Genomic DNA, 13,966 nt, shown 5'->3' on the forward strand with positions numbered 1-13,966 from the left:
AGACTAAGTATATATTTATTTTTATCTTTTATTTTCATCAATAATTTTCGTTCCATTCTTACCACTTACATTTTCTCACTCTATCTTAAATAAGACTCATTCAATAAAATAAATTCAATTTTTATTATTAAAAAACACTTAATAATTTATCTCTTTAATTTTATTATTATAATTTTTTTAATTATTATAAACACATTTTAATTATTTCACTCTCTCAATAATTTATTTTCTTTTATTTTTTGAAAAAATTAAAATCAATAATAAAAATAACTAAAATTAAAATAAATAATAATTAATTGTGTTATATTTAATTAAAAACATTTAATTGAGCTAATTTATTATTTTATACTAATAATTGCACAATTTAATTTAAAAAATATCAATAAAATAAATTTACCAAAAAAATATGATCCAAAATATATCATAACATCTACTTTTAAAAATTCAAACAATCTAATATAATCGATAAATTATCTTTAATCATCAACGAGTTTTCTATTCGTCCAACATAGTGAAATGGAAAATTTCATATCTACAAAACAAATTATAAACAATATATAATTTATAATAAAAATATTTGTCTAAAACATAATAAATCAAACCTTTTAATTCATCTTGTACAAGAAACAACTGAAGACCATTGTGTATAACTCCCTTATAGTTGATGAATGTGATGAGAATTGACAGATGAATTAAGATGATTTGAAGTAGTTGAGACTATGTTGGGACAAATTGAGAACCCTTACAAAAAAGTTTGTTTTGTGGTACATTACACTAGATTAGACTGTCAAGTTAAGTGTTTATGCCAACTATTTGAGTTTCGAGGAATTTTATGTAGACATGTGATCTCCGTATTGATAATGAATGAGGTGTTTGAGGTTCCTATGAACTATATTATGGAGAGATGGTGCAAAAATATAAAGCGTGAATATCAAAGTAATGATCATAGTTGTGATGATGTCAGTTATCGACGCAAAATTATCACTCCATTGATATATGAGATTCAACAACTTCGGGAGAAAAATGACGAAAGTTGTTCTGTTTTAGTGGATATTTTGAAAGATGTAAAAGACAAACTAATTGCAATTGATTTTGAGCATTCAAGGGCTGAAAATGATTGTAATTTGATACCAATTACCAACGATTGTGAAAGGCTTAAAGGAGTGACAATATCTAGTGTAAAAATAATACACTCTCCACTAAAAGTACAAGCGCGAGGTCGTCCACCCACAAAGAGAAAACAATTTGTTATTGAACAAATTGTTAAGAAATCGATTACAAAGGCTCGAAAAAATGTTTGATTTATTATGTTTTAGACAATTATTTTTAGTATTAAATTATATTATTTTTATTCTAAATTATATATTGTTTCAAATTTGTCTAGTAGATATGAAGTTTTTGATGTCACTATTTTGACACTATATTGACGATAGAAGACTCGTGAAAACTACTATTGTGTGATGATTAAAGACAATTTATAGATTATATTATGTTGTTTGATTTTGTAAAAGTAGATGTTATGATATATTTTGGATCATGTTTTTTTAGTAAGTTTATTTTATTTATACTCTTTAAATTAGATTGTGCAATTTATTAATATAAAATAGTAAATTAATTCAAGTAAATGTTTTTAATTAAATATAACCCAATTAATTATTATTTATTTTAATTTGAGTCATTTTTATTATTGATTTTAATTTTTTCAAAAAAATAAAAGAAAATAAATGATTGAGAGAGAGAAATAATTAAAATGTGTTTATAATAATTTTTAAAAAATTATAATAATAAAAATTTAAAAGATTAATTATTAAGTATTTTTTAATAATAATGAAAATTGAATTTGTTTTATTAAATAAGTCTTATTTAAGATAGAGAGAAGATGTAAATAGTAAAAAGAAAGAAAAAAATATTAACTAAAATAAAAGATAAAAATAAATATATACCTAATATTACTAGTGATTAGGGTTGTCTCATTTGCTACAAATCTTTTACTCCTTATCATTACTCAAAAATTAAAAACATCACAATTTTGTATAAACAATGGCTAATAATCAACCACAAAAAATGGTGATGCCTGTCAACCATATATCAGCCATATATAGTATGTTCCAATTATTATTATTTTTTATTATAACAATTAATTTACTGTACTTACCTCAACCTGTGGAGGGTGACATAAATATAATATAATAAATTATAGTAAACAACCACAAGTTTTTAATAAAAACATAATAACCTCGCGTTGAATTTTTGGGCTATCTTAGATTTTCTTAGGTCATAGAAAAGAATGCAAAACTAAAATTTAAGTTTGAAAAAGTTACTATATTTATATTATATCGAAAACACTTAGCACAAAATACTGCAAAAAGAAAGAAAGTCTTATTGATCGCTCTAACATATTAATTAAATTTTATTTTTAAAATATATAGTCATTCAGCAATCACAAGTTTTAAGTTGATGTGGTGTTTTAATTAAACATTTAATAATATATATAAGAAATTTAATTATGGGCGCGCATAAAATATAAAATTTATTTAAACCGGATTAGAAAATAAACAGTTTAAAATAAATTGAATTATAAGAAATTTATGATTTATTAAAATGTTATTACATTAGGAACACTTCTGGGTTTATCCGACAATATTAGACTAGTTTAATATTAAAATTTTGTTCACAATACATTTCAAATCTCTATTTAAAATTTTGAATTCTTAACCATTTAAAAGAATTAATTAGTTTATTTAAATACAATTATAATTAGTTAAGTTTTAACATTTTTAAATTTATAATATTAAAATTTATAACTTAATAAATTATTTTAATTAAAATGAAATAATATATAATAAAATGCGTAAAATTGAATTATAGATTTAAAAAAAAATATTATTATAGAACGTGTCTATTATATATAAAATGCACTATTATTTCTTTCTTTCTTTTATTTATAGCCCATTATCAAAAGTCTTTCTTGTTCTTTGTGAGTGTTATTCTAGTTTTTGACTTAATCATTTCTGTGCGAAATTCGGTGATTGTGATTCATGTACTTTTGTCTAGTTCACTGTTGTAGCGATTTTTCTGTGTTAAATTATTGCAGGTTTCGTTGTGCCTTAAAAATCAACCACCGGCGAAACTCTCAAGCACAAATGGGAGACGATGAAACTGTTTTAAGAGAATTGTGATTTCAAATACCAAGGTTTTTATCTCATTAAATAATTTATTGGATCTTTTCTATTATCATTGCATTTGTGTAATGGTTAGAAGATAAGATTACTAATGACATCATACAACAACAACTAGGCAAAGTGAGTGAAAATAAATATGGGGAATTTCAGCAATAAACGGTGATGATGATGATGATCCAATCCAAGACAATGAAGAAGAGGGTGTGGTAAACAAGCCATAAACAAACACCTCCCTATCCCATACAATTATTATAGAGGAGACCAGGTGAGAGAGCCAAGCATGGATCATCATGGTAATGATGGGTTAGTTCGATGCTACCTATACAGGTAGTGCCTGTATCCATTAAGGCACTGCCATTTGTACAAAGAGAAAATAATCAACAAATAAGGAAGGTGATGCTTCACTTTTATGTATAGGTGTCATTTTATGAGTGGAATACAGGTACTGCCTGTATGGGTAGCATCGAAATAACCGTAATGATGATGGTGGTGATAATCATGATGAGGATGACGTCCCATCTTCTTCTTCTTTTTAATTTTACCTCATCATCAAAAATAGAAACATACCCAGATGTCCAATTGGTCAAATCAAGAAAACCCAGATGAGAAACCTAGCTAATCAAATGAGTAAAAACGGCCGAGAATTACCTTAATCTATGAAGAAAGACGGATTATAAGATCCAATAAATATATATATATATATGGGAAGAATGTCAATTTTACACACCAAGTTGTAAATAAGTGTCAAATTTACTTATTAAGTATTAAAATTCTATTTATATATATTAACTTGTCAACAAGTGTCAATTTTGCTTAAAATAACGAAAAATATTAAACACCGTCAATTTTTTTTTGCCAAATTTAATATCCACCTATTTTTAATTTTATTTTTATATTGACATTACTTTATTTATTTTTTTATTCAAACAAATCATTAAAATCTTCCATTATTCATTCTTTCTCTCTCTTTATCCCACAACTATTTATTTTTTCTTTTCCCTCTTATATTAACTCCAAGTTCTTTTCAGTTTTTATTTCTTTTTCTTCCAATTAACCCCAAGTAAAAGTGAAAGCTCCCTAAACTAAATATTTTTAACATTGTCATTGTCATTGGTGGGAGTTTTTGTTTTCATAATAGTTACACTGATTAAGGTTTTGACTGAAATGTTTTGACCAATAACGAATAGTTTAAGGTTATGTGAGAAAGACTTAGATTTGGTGGTTACAATTGCGAGCTGATAAAGTTTAACAGTGTAACTATTATGAAAAAAACTCTCACTAACAACAATGACAGTTTAAAGTTCAGTTAGAAATATTTAGATTAAAAAATTTCACTTAAGGGTTAATAGGGGAAGGATGAAGGAGGAAAGAGAAAGGAAGAAGAAGGTAAATCTGAAAGAACTTGAGAGTTAATAGTAAAAAGAGGGAAAAAAAATTTGATAGTTGTGGAATAAAGAGAGAAAAAAAATAGATAAATGAAGATTTTAATGTATTATTTTAATGGAAAAATAATTAAAGTAATGTCAATTTAAAAAATAAATAAATAATAGTTGGATATTACATGTGACAAATTTTTTTACGGTGTTTAACATTTCCGTTAATTTAAACTAAATTGACACTTTTTGACAAGTATATATACATAAATAGAATGTTGATACTTTATAAGTAAATTTGACACCTCCTTACAATTTGATGTGTAATATATATATATATATACTAGCTCACCATATTAAAGATAAGCTCTAGAATGATCACATTAAATCATTCATTTCATTTAATAAAGGGATATATAAAACCATCAATCCTTTATTTTTTTTCTTCATAATGCTCATATTTTTACCATTTTTAAGAGATATATTGAATTATATATTTTTCATTCTAATATCTTACAACTAGTTTCTTAACTAGTTTCTTATAGCTTGTTACATTCATTTGAAGAAAAAGTAAATTGTCTCAAGATATTTTGAAACTTAATTGATGTGAAATCACAAAATTGTGATAAAATAAAATAAAGTGAGCAATAATAAAAACAAAATCGATTGATACTCTAACTATATACTACTCACGAAACTACAATGCATAAAGAGACACAAATGTTGTTATGATAATGAAAAAAAAAAAGAAAGGTAAGAAGATAGTTTGTAAGTTAGTTATCTATATGTATTAATATTGTAGCCTATTAAATATTATTTAAGGGCCCTAAATATAATGATGGTTTTGAATCGGATTGATTTGGATTATATTGTAACCTACAATGCTTTATATATATATTTAATGGAAAAATAATTAAAGTAATGTCAATTTAAAAAATAAATAAATAATAGTTGGATATTACATGTGACAAAATTTTTTACGGTGTTTAACATTTCCGTTAATTTAAACTAAATTGACACTTTTTGACAAGTATATATACATAAATAGAATGTTGATACTTTATAAGTAAATTTGACACCTCCTTACAATTTGATGTGTAATATATATATATATATATATATATATATATATATATATATATATATATATATATATATATATATATATATATATATATATATATATATATATATATATATATATATATATATATATATATATATATATATATATATATATATATATATATATATATATATATATATATATATATATATATATATATATATATATATATATACTAGCTCACCATATTAAAGATAAGCTCTAGACGATGATTAGTTATTGCATCATGACTTCAAAATTTATTTATTTTTATTTCATTTTTAAATTTGTATTTATTGTTCTTTTTGGATACTTCAAATTTATAATTGCAACTTCTAGACTATTAGATTAACAGTAAAAAAAACTCTTGTATAATATATAATCAAATATTTTGTTTTTTTTAAAACATTTACTTTTAAGTTAAAGTATAAGTCACATGGTTCGTGCTAAGTTTCTAATTGCAAAATAAATAAAATAGAACAATCCAATATTTATTTTTATTAATGCAAGATCTTAATTTCCAAAAAAAAAGTTGATACCTTTTCGTCTTTTTAATTTATTCTAGTACACGATTTTCCTTTTAATAGTCAAAATGAATACATCCATTAATCCTTAAAAAATGGCTAAGAATGAATTTCATTTTACTCTAAGAAATAAAATAGGACAGATATATATTTATTAAATTAATTAATATTACTTTTCACATTTCTCATCGTCATATGACAAATAAACGAATAAAAATAATCTCAATTGATTGTCGTGTTATAAAATACGTAAGCTTTTACCCATCATAATTAAATCGAAACGATGTCATAAAGCATATTAAAATTTCTTTGTCAATGTTTAAAATAAAGATAAACAATAATAAAAAGTAAGGATAGAAAGGGAGATGTTTGAAAAATATTATACTGTTTTTTTAAATAATAATTTATTTTTTTTTAATTATTATTTTTTTATTTCAACCCATAAATTTAGTTTAGGTATATTTTATATATTAAACTTATTTATTTAATTTATTTATATAATTTATTATTTTAATTTATTTATATAATCTATTTATATAACATAAATTTATAATAATGTTAAAAAAAAAATTATAATAATGTTTAAAATATATATATATATATATATATATATAATAATGTTAAAAAATTATAATAAATAATATTTAATGATGTTTTTTTAATAATGTTTATTTGATCAAACAATATTATTTTGTACAATGTTTTTTTATAATATTTATTTTTGTGTATTATTGAATTTTTATAATTAATTTACAATTAAATTTAAAATAATAGGGTGATATTAAAATATTATGGTATAACTTATAACATTATAAAATATATGGGTAATATTAAAAAGTTATAAAAGTTGATGTAAGAAAGAATATTACTGTTTTAGAATGATTTTTCGACTGTAAAAGAATTATTGTTTGATGTGACATTTACACCAAAATGAGTTTAAAAATGGATTTTTCGGTTCGAGATGGTCTTATGCCATTGTTCGAATCTTCGTGACAAACTAAATTTTGAAAAATTAATTTAATATATAATTTTTTCATATAAATAGTTTTTCTTTTTTGGTTATTACAAAAAAAAAATGTTTAATAAATGTTTTTAAAGGGATGAAATTAGGATAACAATTTAATATGTATTGATTGTACCCAATTCAAATTGTCTTATATAGATGTTTTTTGGGGTTTGATCAAAAATTTGGGTGGGTTGCTATTTGAGATCAGTTTTAAACATTAAAAATATCGCTAATTAGATTTTAACTTATAAGAGAAATAATTACTGATTCAATGAGCATGAAACTAGAAAAACCTAAAATAATTATGATGTGTAAATGGGCAATTGAAGTCAATGATCCAGTTAGTCCGAGTCCAACAAAATGTGAAAGTCCAAAATGAATTTGGAGTGTAAAATAATGAAGTATGCAATATTCATGTTCCTTACAAAAGTCCTAATGGACTTTGCACAAAATCCAAACATGTAAGCAATTATTTTATCACTTAAAAAATAACAAAAATTAAATAAGCTCAAGAAGTTCTGGGCCGAAACTCCTTTGCTAGCTACAAACTATCTTCCCATCAACGTGGCCCAGTGACTTTTCGCAGGTCATAAGTAACGATGAACAAAAATACTACGTTGAGATCCTATAAAGGGAGGTAACACGCTTACTTTGATTTCACGTCTTTATTAAAGCGTTTATTGTGCAAACTGTAAAGTGAACAAGTATCAAAATTTTTATTCCTTAAACAATTCTTGGAATTAGAATATACCTAAACACGGTGTTTAAGACTTATTAGGCAACCTGAGTTTCGAGGTTAATACTAGAGTAAATGTCTTCATAACCATTTTTTAGGTATTCTAATGTTGATCCGAGATTCACATTCCCAAGAAATCTCGCGTTCATTTCACACGTTAGAAAAAAAAGTTACGTGGACACGTGATTACACAATCTTGTAACTAGCAACGAATATTCACCCAAAAACAACAACAACTTGGTCAATTTAATTTTTGTGATAAAATTACTTACATGTAAAATCCTAGGACTTTTGAAACCAACATAGATTTTGCATACCTCATTATTTTACACTTTTGTTCCTCCATTAAGATTCCCTCAAATATATAGTTTTAAAAACTTAGGTACTTTTACTATTTTACTTCTTCTTTTTTATTTAGAAAACACGCATCAAACTTAATTCAACTATCAATTTAATTTGAAATGTTTTTAGTATGATATTTTTAATTTATTATTTAAATATTATCATTAAATTAAAGATAAAATTAATAATAATAATAATAAAACATTCAATTAAAAATGTATTTTAATAAAAAAAACCATTAACTATCCAGCTTCATAAATATACATAATTTCACAAAATAAAAGAAACAAGTAATCCCAAAATCTCTATTAAAGTTATGGAAATGGGCTCATTCAAAAATGTTGTTTGGGCCTTGTTATTAAAAATATAAAAAATATAAATACTCATATTTCCTTTATTAATCATTATATTTCCGGTATAAACATAAAAAATTATCTTATTTATAAATATTATACTTATTCACTCAACAAGTGAATAATTTATTTACTATTTATTATTCATCAACAAAACTATAAAGTTTAAATTTATTACCTCTATATACTATAAAGTTTAAATTTATGACACTATATAGAGGAAGAGGAAGAGGAAGAGGAAGAGGAAGAGGAAGAGGAAGAGGAAGAGGAAGAGGAAGAGGAAGAGGAAGAGGAAGAGGAAGAGGAAGAGGAAGAGGAAGAGGAGGAGGAAGAGGAGGAGGAAGAGGAGGAGGAGGAGGAGGAGGAGGAGGAGGAGGAGGAAGAGGAAGAAGAAGAAGAACGGGCGACAACAAATAAATCCAGATGCGATTTAGAAGGCGTTGGTTGAGCACTATTATTCCACATTCGATACGAATCGATCCAGTCTCGCTAACCTCTATGATCAGGATTGGTCCATGTTAACCTTTGAAGGTCAGAAGATTCACGATTGATTTTACTAATGAACTGTAGATCCATTTATCTTTATACATTTATCTGTATTTTACCTAATATTTGCATTTCTTTTGATGCCTTTGTGCTGATGATAGATGAAGAAGAATAGAAATCAATTGATTTTACTAATGAACTGTAGATTCATTCATCTTTATACATTTATCTGCTTTTATACTTAATATTTGCATTTCTTCTAAAGCTTTTGTGCTGATGATGGATGAAGAAGAATAGAAATCAATTGATTTTACTAATGAATTGTAGATCCATTCATCTTTATATATTTACCTACTTTATACCTAATATTTGCATTTTTTCTGATGCCTTTGTGTTGATGATGGATGAAGAAGAATAGAAATCAATTAATTTTAGTAATGAACTGTAGATCCATTTATGTTTATACATTTATCTGCTTTATACCTAATATTTGCATTTTTCTGATGCCTTTATGTTGATGATGAATGAAAAAGAGGAGGAGAAAGATGAAGAGGAAGAGGAGAAAGAAGAGGAAGAAAAAAAGGAGGAAGAGGAAGTGGAGGAGGAGGAAGAGGAAGAGGAAGAGGGAGTGGAAGAGGGAGTGGAAGAGGAAGGAAGAAGAAGAGGAGGAGGAAGAGGAGGAGGAATAGGAGGAAAAGGAAGAGGAGGAGGAAGAGGGAGTATAAGAGGAAGGAGGAGTAGAAGAGGAAGAGGAAGAGGAAGAGGAAGAGGAAGAGGAAGAGGAAGAGGAAGAGGAAGAGGAAGAGGAAGAAGAAGAAGGAGGAGAAGAAGAAGGAGAAGGAGTAAAGGAGGAGGAGAAGAAGGAAGGAGAAGGAGTAGAGGAGGAGAAGAATGAAGGAGGAGAAAGAGGGTGAAGAAGGAGAAGGAGAAGAAGAAGAGGAAGAGAAGAGGAAGAGGAAGAGGAAGAGGAAGAGGAAGAGGAAGAGGAAGAGGAAGGGGAAGGGGAAGGGGAAGGGAAATGGGAAGAGGAAGAGGAAGAGGAAGAGGAAGAGGAAGAGGAAGAGGAAGAGGAAGAGGAAGAAGAAGAGGAAGAAAAAGAAGAAGAAGAGGAGGAGTAGTAGGAGGAGGAAGAGAAAGAGAAAGAGGAGGAGGAAGAGGAGGAGGAGAAGGAGGAAGAGGAGAATGAGGAAGATGATGAAGAATAAGAAGAGCGGGCGACGACAAATGGATTCAGATGTGATTTCAAAGTCGTTGGTCGAGCACTACTATTCCACATTCGATACGAATCGATCTAGTCTCGCTAACCTCTATGATCAGGATTGGTCCATGTTAACCTTTAAAGGTCAGAAGATTCATGATTGATTTTACTAATGAACTGTAGATTCATTTATCTTTATACATTTATCTGATTTTTACCTAATATTTGCATTTCTTCTGATGCCTTTGTGTTGATGATTGATGAAGAAGAATATAAATCAATTGATTTTACTAATGAACCGTAGATTCATTCATCTTTATACATTTATCTTCTTTATACATAATATTTGCATTTCTTCTGATGTCTTTGTGCTGATGATGAATGAAGAAGAATAGAAATTAATTGATTTTCTAATTAACTGTAGATTCATTCATCATTATACATTTATCTTCTTTATACCTAATATTTGCATTTTCTGATGCTTTTGTGCTGATGATGGATGAAGAAGATTAGAAACAATTGATTTTATTAATGAACTGTAGATCCATTCATCTTTATACATTTATCTGCTTTATACATAATATTTGCATTTCTTCTGATGCCTTTGTGTTGATGATGGATGAAGAAGAATATAAATCAATTAATTTTACTAATTAACTGTAGATACATTGATCTTTATAAATTTATCTGCTTTATATATAATATTTGCATTTTTCTAATGTCTTTATGTTGATGATGGAGAAAGAAGAGGAAGAAGAAATAGGAGGAAGAGGAAGAAGGAGTAGGAGAGGAAGAAGGAGTAGGAGAGGAAGAGGAAGAGGAAGAGGAAGAAGAAGAAGGAAGAAGGAGGGAGAAGAAGTAAAAGGAGTTAAAGGAGGAGAGGAAGGAGGAGAAGAAGGATGGAGAAGAATGAAGGAGGAGAAAGAGGGAGAAGAAGGAGGGAGAAGAAGGAGAGGAAGAGGAAGAGTAAGAGGAGGAGGAAGAGGAAGAAGAAGAGGAGTACTAGGAGGAAGAGGAAGAGGAAGAGGAAGAGGAGGAAGAAGAGGAAGAGGAAGAGGAGGATGAAGAGAAGGAGGAGGAGGAAGAGGAAGAGGAAGAGGAAGAGGAAGAAGAGGGAGTAGAAGAGGAAGAGGAAGAGGAAGAGGAAGAGGAAGAGGAAGAGGAAGAGGAAGAGGAAGAGGAAGAGGAAGAGGAAGAGGAAGAGGAAGAGGAAGAGGAAGAGGAAGAGGAAGAGGAAGAGGAAGAGGAGGAGGAGGAGGAGGAGTAGGAGGAAGAGGAGGAGGAAGAGGAAGAGGAGGAGGAGGAAAAGGAGGAGGAAGAAGATGAAGAAGAAGAAGAATAGCGGGCGGCGACAAATGGATCTAGATGTGATTTCAAAGTCGTTGGTTAAGCACTACTATTCCACATTCGATACGAATCGATCTAGTCTCGCTAACCTCTATGATCAGGATTGGTCCATGTTAACCTTTGAATGTCAAAAGATTCATGATTGATTTTACTAATGAACTGTAGATTCATTTATCTTTATACATTTATATGTTTTTTACCTAATATTTGCATTTCTTCTGATGCCTTTGTGCTGATGATTGATGAAGAAGAATATAAATCAATTGATTTTACTAATGAACCGTAGATTCATTCATCTTTATACATTTATCTGCTTTATACATAATATTTGCATTTGTTCTGATGTCTTTGTGCTGATGATGGATGAAGAAAATAGAAATCAATTGATTTTACTAATGAACTATAGATTCATTCATCTTTATACATTTATCTTCTTTATACCTAATATTTGCATTTCTTCTGATGCCTTTGTGTTGATGATGGATTAAGAAGAATAAAAATCAATTGATTTACTAATGAACTGTAGATCCATTCATCTTTATACATTTATCTGCTGTATACCTAATATTTGCATTTTTCTGATGTCTTTGTATTGATGATGGATGAAGAAGAAGAGGAGGAGGAAGAAGAGAAGGAGGAAGTGGATGAGGAAGAGGAGGAGAAAGAAGAGGAAGAAGAAAAGGAGGAAGAGGAAGAGGAAGAGGAAGAGGAAGAGGAAGAGGAAGAGGAAGAGGAAGAGGAAGAGGAAGAGGAAGAGGAAGAGGAAGAGGAAGAAAGAAGGAGAATAAGAAGGAGTGAGAAGAAGGAGAATGAGTATAAGGAGGAGAGGAAGGAGGAGAAGAATGAAGGAGAAGAAGGAGGAGGAGAAGAATGAAGGAGGAGAAAGAGGGTGAAGAAGGAGGGAGAAGAAGAAGGAGAAGAAGGAGAGGAAGAGGAGGAGGAAGAAGAGGAAAAAGAAGAAGAGGAAGAGGAGAAAGAGGAAGAGGAAGGAGGAGTAGAAGAGGAAGAGGAAGAGGAAGAGGAAGATGAAGGAGGAGTAGAGGAAGAGGAAGGAGAAGAGGAAGAGGAAGAGGAAGAGGAAGAGGAAGGAGAAGAGGAAGGAGGAGGAAAAGAAGGAGGGAGAAGAAGGAGAAGGAAAAGGAGAAGGAGTAAAAGGAGGAGAGGAAGGAGGAGATGAAGGAAGGAGAGGAAGGAGGAGATGAAGGAAGGAGAAGAAGGAGTAGGAGAAGAATGAAGGAGGAGAAAGAGGGGAAGAGGAAGAGGAAGAGGAAGAGGAAGAGGAAGAGGAAGAGGAAGAGGAAGAGGAGTAGGAGGAAGAGGAGTAGGAGTAGGAGTAGGAGTAGGAGGAAGAGGAAGAGGAAGAGGAAGAGGAAGAGGAAGAGGAAGAGGAGTAGGAGGAAGAGGAGTAGGAGGAAGAGGAGTAGGAGGAAGAGGAAGAGGAAGAGGAAGAGGAAGAGGAAGAGGAAGAGGAAGAGGAAGAGGAAGAGGAAGAGGAAGAGGAAGAGGAAGAGGAAGAGGAAGAGGAAGAGGAGGAGGAGGAGGAGGAGGAGGAGTAGGAGGAAGAGGAGGAGGAAGATGATGAAGAAGAAGAGCAGGCGGCGACAAATGGATCCAGATATGATTTCAAAGTCGTTGGTTGAGCACTACTATTCCACATTCGATACGAATCGATCTAGTCTCGCTAACCTCTATGATCAGGATTGGTCCATGTTAACCTTTAAAGGTCAGAAGATTCATGATTGATTTTACTAATGAACTGTAGATTCATTCATCTTTATACATTTATTTTCTTTTTACCTAATATTTTGCATTTATTCTGATGCCTTTGTGCTGATGATTGATCAAGAAGAATATAAATCAATTGATTTTACTAATGAACCGTAGATTCATTCATCTTTATACATTTATCTGCTTTATACATAATATTTGCATTTGTTCTGATGTCTTTGTGCTGATGATGGATGAAGAAAATAGAAATCAATTGATTTTACTAATGAACTATAGATTCATTCATCTTTATACATTTATCTTCTTTATACCTAATATTTGCATTTCTTCTGATGCTTTTGTGCTGATGATGGATGAAGAAGAATAGAAATCAATTGATTTTACTAATGAACTGTAGATACATTCATCTTTATACATTTATCTTCTTTATACCTAATATTTGTCAACAAGTGCAAAATCATTATTAACTGGATGTTTTTTTTGTATGTACGCATTTCTTCTGATGATAGTAATCAATTGATTTTACTAATGAACTGTAGATCCATTCATCTTTATACATTTATCTTCTTTATACCTAATATTTGTC

The 13,966-nt window shown here is 28.9% G+C and overlaps 1 pseudogene; it reads left to right on the forward strand.

Moving 5' to 3' along the window:
* Nucleotides 1–860: 860 nt before the first annotated feature.
* LOC124913109 lies at nucleotides 861–11,647 on the forward strand (annotated as a pseudogene).
* Nucleotides 11,648–13,966: the final 2,319 nt, after the last annotated feature.

The sequence above is a fragment of the Impatiens glandulifera genome, chromosome 1 (assembly GCF_907164915.1).
Source record: "Impatiens glandulifera chromosome 1, dImpGla2.1, whole genome shotgun sequence".
NCBI lineage: Eukaryota > Viridiplantae > Streptophyta > Magnoliopsida > Ericales > Balsaminaceae > Impatiens > Impatiens glandulifera.